Raw genomic sequence first — 6,950 nt, 5'->3', positions numbered from 1 at the left:
CTTTTGTGGTTTATTTAAATTATATATATATACACACACACACTTTTATTGATCTCAGAGAGGGAGGGAGGGCAGGAGAAGCATCAATGATGGAGCCCGCAGCCCGGGCCTGTGCCCTGATCAGGAATTGAACTGTGACCTCCTGGTTCCGAGGTCAACGCTCAGCCCCTGAGCCACACCGGCCGGGCTGGACCTAATTTTTCAAGCCTTTTGATTTGCAACTGAGCAGGTCACGCCCTTGCGGCCCTATTTCACATCAGGGTGGGACCCTGGTCATGTGCTCTGGCCTCTGGCACCTTATAAAGGCAGTTTTATTGATTGATTTTGAGAGAGAGAGAGAGAGAGAAAGATAGAGAGAGAAAGAGAGAGGAGAAAAGAGGGAAAAAAAGATAGGAGAGAAAAGAAAAAGGAGAAAACACCACAGAACCAATAGATAAACCAAACAAATACAAATACCAAACATCCAGTAAAGAGGGTAGGGGCAGAATCTGTAGAGGCTGAGCTGATTGATATACAGGAAATAAGGTTAAGAATTGGATAAATGTGGGGAGGACCTCACTTTAGTATAGCGGAGGTAGGAAAGGGATGAATGAATAAGAAGAGACAGAAAGGGAACAAAATAATATATTTACAAAAAAATTGATTTTAAAAAAATGGTATAAAAATAGAAAATAAGTAAAAATAAAATAAAATTTAATGATGAAAAAATAATGTGAAAAGAAGTAGAAAATAAAGCAAAAAACAAAAAAGGAGAACAAAGAAAAAAGAGCTAATGAAATAATAATAAAAAATAAAAATGAAAAATTGAAATGTCATTCCTTTGGCTGGCTTAAGATCTCCAAACTGTTTTTTGTTGTTTTGTTTTTTTTTAAAATATGGGCAAACCTGATTTTTAATTCCAAGCTTCTGTAGGCATTTGTCTTGCAGAAGTACGAATGCTGCTCAATTATTGTTTACTGAGTAACAATTCAATGTAAATTAAGATGACAGCATTTCTTTGAAATAAAAATGAAATGAAAAAAAAGCTGATCCTAAGATATGGGAAAATTGTTTCTATTCTAATTGAGGGGGACTATCAGCCACATCTTGTATCGCTGATCTGGTTACCACATGGCCATCTTTCTGTTGTTGTCTTTTCGCTGTGGGAGTGAAAAGGCACTGAAACTATAGGTGAGCTGCTCAGGGCGTGGGCGAGCAGAAGGCGGTTTCGGGTGGCTTTCCCTGGGAAGTGCCTCGCAGCCTGCAGGCGGGGTCTTTAGCTCTCAGGGAAACACGCCTCAGGGTTCAGTACTGATGTGCTGGCCACAAACACGGTGGGATTCCAAGTCGCCCCCAAAGAGATGCCAAGAAGCACTGAGATCATTTCACTCCTCAAGTCAAGAGGGGCCTGATGTGATCCAGGACAGTGGAAAACGCACTGAGTATGCCTGGCTGGTGCATATTTTCCCCCGTTTTAGTCTAATTCTACTTGACAAGATGAAGATTCACGCATCTCTGTGTTAATTATTTTGCTACAAAGCACACTGACAACAGCAGTATGGCCCTCACAGGATCACAGCGGACACGGACCTGGTCAGCTCAGGAAGCTCCCAGACCCAGCAGTGCTCTGCTCACTGCACCCGCTACTTTCTGGAAATAGAGTTTTGGTGGCCTTGAAGCCACAGCTAGAAAAGGGGAGAGTTGAAACAGTCACATTTTTATCTCCTGGATACCTCTAATTCAGGGGCACCGCTCTCCATCAGGCCATTCTCATCAGATTGCACGATTGCAAATGGACACTTGATGCTACTCTTCCCCACTTGCTACACAGGCTCGAGTTAACTTTTAAAAAGGTGCATCTGGTCTTTAAACTAACCAATGACAATCAAGGAAAGTGCATGCCATAGATATGACCACATCCTGTGTAACAAGACACCTACTTGTGCCCGGCCAATCGGCAGGGCCCACAGTCCTCTCTCCTCCCCTTACTCCACCCCCCTATAAAACCCCTCTTCGCACAGGGCTAGCTCTTCTCTCTGCTGCTTGCCGCTGCGTCGGTGAGTGTGGTCGGGGAGCCGAGCTAGCTCGAATAAAGACTCTTTGCTTTTGCATCGGACTCGGCTGGCTCCCTGGTGGTCTTTTGGGGATCTTGAAATCTGGGCATAACATTGGCCACGTCACCTTGTGCTCATGAACCTTCCTATGGCCTCCCCACTGCTGAGATGAAAGAGTAAATCCTGAACAGGACACACAAGTGCTTTCTGTTCTCTGCCCTTCCCTGTCTTTCCTCTCCTGCTCTGTGGTTGGGTCCACACTGGGCTCCTTTCAGTTCTGTGAATGAGCCACACCTCCTTACCTGTGGGCTCGGACTTGCTGTTCCTTCTCCCGGAACATCCCCCACTCCCTCTGGCGACTATTACTTCAGGTCTCAGCTTGTTAAGTTCTTCCTCAGGAAGAAATTCCTGGACCCCGTGCACCGTCAGGCGCTCCTTCTTCTGCGGCCCGACAGCCATCCATATGGTCTGCCACCATAGCAGCCATCCAGCCCCCTTCCTATGATGTGACCTTCTCTCCTGCTGGACAGGTGTCCAATCCCGTAACGGCGTGAATGGAACAGAGCCAAAGGAAGAGCAATTCTCTCTTCTTTTTTTTTTTTTATAATTCTCTCTTCTTTCGAGCTGGGCTGTCCATCTTCTCCTTCGCTCAGACAGCAGATGGAGCTCCTGGTTCGTGGGCCTTCAGACTCCGGGACCCACACACATGGGCCCCTGATTCTCGGGCCTTGACCTCAGACTGAGAGCTGCACCATCGTCTCCCCTGCTTCTCGGGCATTTGGACGCAGACTGAATGCTGCCCCCGACTTTCCTGGCTCTTTAGGGTGCAGGCGGCAGAGTGTGCGGCGTTTCGGTCTCCACACCGCCCTGAGTCAATTCCTATCATCCAACTCCTCTTGTTTGTATTCAGATATAGGCTATTGTTTCTCTGGAGAAGCCTAATATACAGGCACAAAAACTCCCAACCTCCGTTCACTTTTCACCAGTTACGCCAATAAAGCCTTTAGGATGACAAGCTCCAAGCCAGGGTCACACGTACTTACTGGTCACATGCCTTTCGCCTCCTTCGTCCCAAAGCTGTATTTTCAGTCTTCCTTTGACTTTCATCACCTTCAAGTTTTTGAAGATTACAGGCCCGTCATCTTGTGGACCAGCCCTCTTTTGGGGGTTCGTGTGACATTTCCCCTAATATGTCAGACACGCATTTTTGGCAGAAATACTACAGAAGTGGTTCTGTCGCCCCTGATGCTGATGTGTTCGGTCACTGGGGACCTTACTGAGCAGAGGCAAGTCTGGATGGCCCTGAAGGTTATCTTCCCGCTCCTCACAGCAGAGCTCACAGCCTCCCAAGCAGGACTGAGCAGGTCGGTGGAGAGACAAATCCTTGGCCAGTCAAGGATCCTGGTGGGCCAAGGCCTCCGAGCTGCCCTCTGCCCTGGGAACGCCGACTTCCCAGCACTGTACCTGGGGGCCCTGGATCTATTTCTCATTATTTAGAGACACCAGGAGTTCCCTAACCCCATTGGTCAACATAGAGACATGCAGCGCCAGTGGGGTGGTGCCCACTTCTGTAGGGCTCTGCTCTGTCCCTGTCCGTGGTACACCGGCTGCTGGCCGAGGCAGGCCTTGTCTTGCTGGCCCCTGGCCATGGTGCTCACACAATAGCTACACTTGGCCTATGCTGAGTGATAATGAATGCTGGGGACAGCGTGCACTCTGCCACTTCTCTGCATATGTTTCCCCCGCTGAACCCCAGGTTATAGCTGCACCATGTGTCCTTAGCGGTGTGTCTGTGACCCCTTGGGTGACAGTTAGCTTTGTATACTTGAATAAGGTGGTGTCGGATAGATTCTCTTTTATAAAGTTCTCATTTTTGAAAGAAGGATTTTATGGGGAGATGCTTTGGACCTAAGTAAATAGTTCATTGATTGTCCAACTTTTATCCACTGGATATAGCATACATTGATATTTCTTATCTGATGATTGCCAAATAGTGATTTTTAATTCCATTATTTCTTGGCTGCATTCTACTGTATGTATGAGCTATCTCTTCTCCCCATTTATTTATTCAATAAAAAAATATCCGTGTGGGCTCGTGGGTTACACTTTATTACATGGGCCATCTCCTCATTCTATAATTTATTTTGATGCTCAAATTGCCCCAGACATGGCCCCTTCAAGATGACTGCTTTGTCTTCTTGAGATGTCTCCATCATTCCTTGTGCATTTCACACTTTCTGACACAGTAAGTTGCTCCAGGCTCATCTCTATGGCACTTCAAACACATTTACATTTATCGTTTTAGCTACATACACTGCAAAGCTTGAGTTCACATCAATACCTCTGCTTCCAGTCCAGCCACACAGCCTTCTTGTTCTTCGCGTTACTGGGCTTGCAGCCCCTTCTCGGCAGTGAGACCCCTGGCTCCCGTTTTCCTCGATGTGGTTTTTCTCTGTGTGGCCCCTCCACGCAATCCGCCGCCTGGCTTTGGAGGCCGCCCTGCTTCCTTGTTTGGGGTCTGACCCCCATACTAGCCCGACTTCCTAGCTGAATATGGGCGTGGCTGTATTATCCTGTGTAGACAGAGAAGCGGAGAGAACAAATTAGTAGAGAGAGAGAGACAGATGAAGCAGACACACAGGAGGAAAAATCACAGAAGGACATAAGGAGTATCTTTTGGGTTTCTGGGCACTTCCTAACCCTGGTCCTAGTCCTTGGCTAAGATGTAGCTGTATTCCTGGTCCTGGCTTTGTGAGAAACTGACATCCTAATGATAAATTCTTCCCTTTCCATTAAGCTACTTCAGGTTGGTTTCTGTTACAAACAGAGAATCTTTTTTTTTTTTTTAATTCTCACCCGAGGATATTTTTCCATTGATCTTTTAGAGAGAGAGTGTGGAAGAGAGAGGGAAAGACAGAGAGAAACATTGATGTGAAAGAAACACATTGACTGGTTGCCTCCTGTACATGCCCAGACTAGGGCCTGGGCCGGGGAGGAGCCTGCAACAGGCACATGCCCTTGACCATAATTGAACTTGGGACCCTTCGGTCCACAGGCCAACGCTCTATCCAGTGAGCCACACCGGTTAGGGCTTAAACAAAGGTGTATTTATACCCTGCCTTGTTCTATAAAAAAACCAAAACAAACTGAAATATAGTCAGGGCAAGGAGGAAATAAAAATTAAGCCACAGAAAATGCTTCCCACATGGTACTGTACTGTTTAATATGGGCTGGAATATTAGCGCTAAGCTCTTTAGTGATCTCAGCCAAGTATGAAACACTAACCCTTATAAGATTTCTTCTCCAGATTTAAAGCACGAGCAACTGGAAGATGAATAGACACACCACTGGGACAAAAGAGTCTAGAAGGGAACACTTCAGCACACGGGCAATAATGGCACGCTGTGTAGCGTCTGGAAGAAATATTAATTTGGATCCATACCTCACCCCATATACCGAGTCAGTTCCAAATGGACTGATGTTTAATTACAAAAGACTGGAAGTCTAAGTGGCCATCAACAGAGTATTGGTTAAATAAATTATGGCATATTCCTACAATAAAATGATATGGGCATTGAAAAAAATTAATGAGGAGCACTGTATATACTGCTGTCTACATATTTTTGATACATTAAGTAATAAAAAGCAAAATGTAATACTTGGGTGTGGCATGCAACTACTTTTGTAAACTTTTGTAAATTGGGGGATGTCTTGGCTTCTATAGGCATAAAAAGATTACCTAGAAGAATGAGCAAAAAATAGTGGTTATGTGTTTGGGTATGGAGACAGGTGTGGGGGAGAGATTCTTTAAACTGTATATCTTCTTATGCTTTCTGATGGATGAACCATATAAATACTTAATTTTTAAAAAAATACTTAATTTAAAAAAAAATTTGATGAAAATCAGACAAACCAGCTGATGAAGTCCAGCTAGTTTTGACCAACTCAGAGGACAGCAGGAGGGGCTGGAAGTGAACCTGCCCACACATTCCCACTGCCAGGGGCCGTGGCCATCCCCACCCTGGATGCCTTCCTTTCCCATAAAGGATGATCTCCCCAAAGCCTTTCCATGTGTTACTGGGGAGGTCTACGGCCCACAGTGCTTGCCATATAAGAAACATTACTTTTAGGGAAGTCTGCCAAGAGCATTCTAGCTCCTCATTTTACCCATGAACAGTCCACGCTTACTAGTAGGTGAGTTTACAGCAACTATAGGATCAACATGGGCGCGCAGGCGCGATGAGCAGCCCAGCTTCACAGCCAGAACACCCGGGTTCAAATCTCAGTTGTTCACGTCTTAGCTGTTCAGTCGCTGGAGGTTTTTTCTGTTCCTTTTAATAGACAGGGGTGGGGGGCAATGACTGCACAGACCTCGCAGTGCCCGTGGAAAGATCACCCGCTTGTATCAGCTGGTCCCATAGCGACATAATGCGAGCCACACGAAGCATCGCCATTCTTTTGGCACTCACATTCTAAAAAGACACAAGTGAAACGAATATTCATTGCAGTATATCAGAGAGCACTACCACTTCAACATGCAATAAATATCAACATTACTGGTGAGATGTTTTACACCCTTTTTTGGTAACGGACACACGCATCCGAGCTGCAGCCAGCGCGTCTCCACAGGAGTAGCTTAGCCTAAGAGTTCAGTATTGAACCTTGCTGACCTCGGCAGCGCCCAGCACACAGTAGGTGCTAGTCTTGGGCACCGAAGCACCTATCGGGTGCCTCTGGAAGGGATGTCTGCATTTTGGGGTACATTAGTAGGTTTTTCCTTAAGCCGGTCACTCGGCCTTCACATTTTAACCCACAGCCACGAGGCATGCTGCCGGGTGGGTAGCAATCTGTGCAATGAACACTTTACGTACACGGGGCCACTGTCCCCTCTCGTCTGCGGGTGGGTGGGGGTGGGAG

General features: G+C 46.4%; 1 long non-coding RNA gene and 1 pseudogene across 1 annotated transcript; both read right to left on the bottom strand.

The window, feature by feature from the left end:
* Window positions 1–2,492, bottom strand: part of LOC107183798 — a 13,059-nt pseudogene extending 10,567 nt beyond the window's left edge.
* A 1,627-nt stretch (window positions 2,493–4,119) lies between these two features.
* LOC107183793 lies at window positions 4,120–6,944 on the bottom strand. Its single transcript, XR_001514596.1, has 2 exons — window positions 6,222–6,944; window positions 4,120–4,606 (listed from the first exon to the last, which is right to left on the bottom strand). It is a non-coding gene; the product is annotated as an uncharacterized LOC107183793 (long non-coding RNA).
* Window positions 6,945–6,950: the final 6 nt, after the last annotated feature.

This window comes from Myotis davidii, unplaced genomic scaffold (assembly GCF_000327345.1).
Source record: "Myotis davidii unplaced genomic scaffold, ASM32734v1 scaffold443, whole genome shotgun sequence".
Lineage (NCBI taxonomy): Eukaryota > Metazoa > Chordata > Mammalia > Chiroptera > Vespertilionidae > Myotis > Myotis davidii.
The sequence above is the reverse complement of the archived record's forward strand: the minus strand, read 5'-3'. Positions and strand labels throughout refer to the sequence as shown.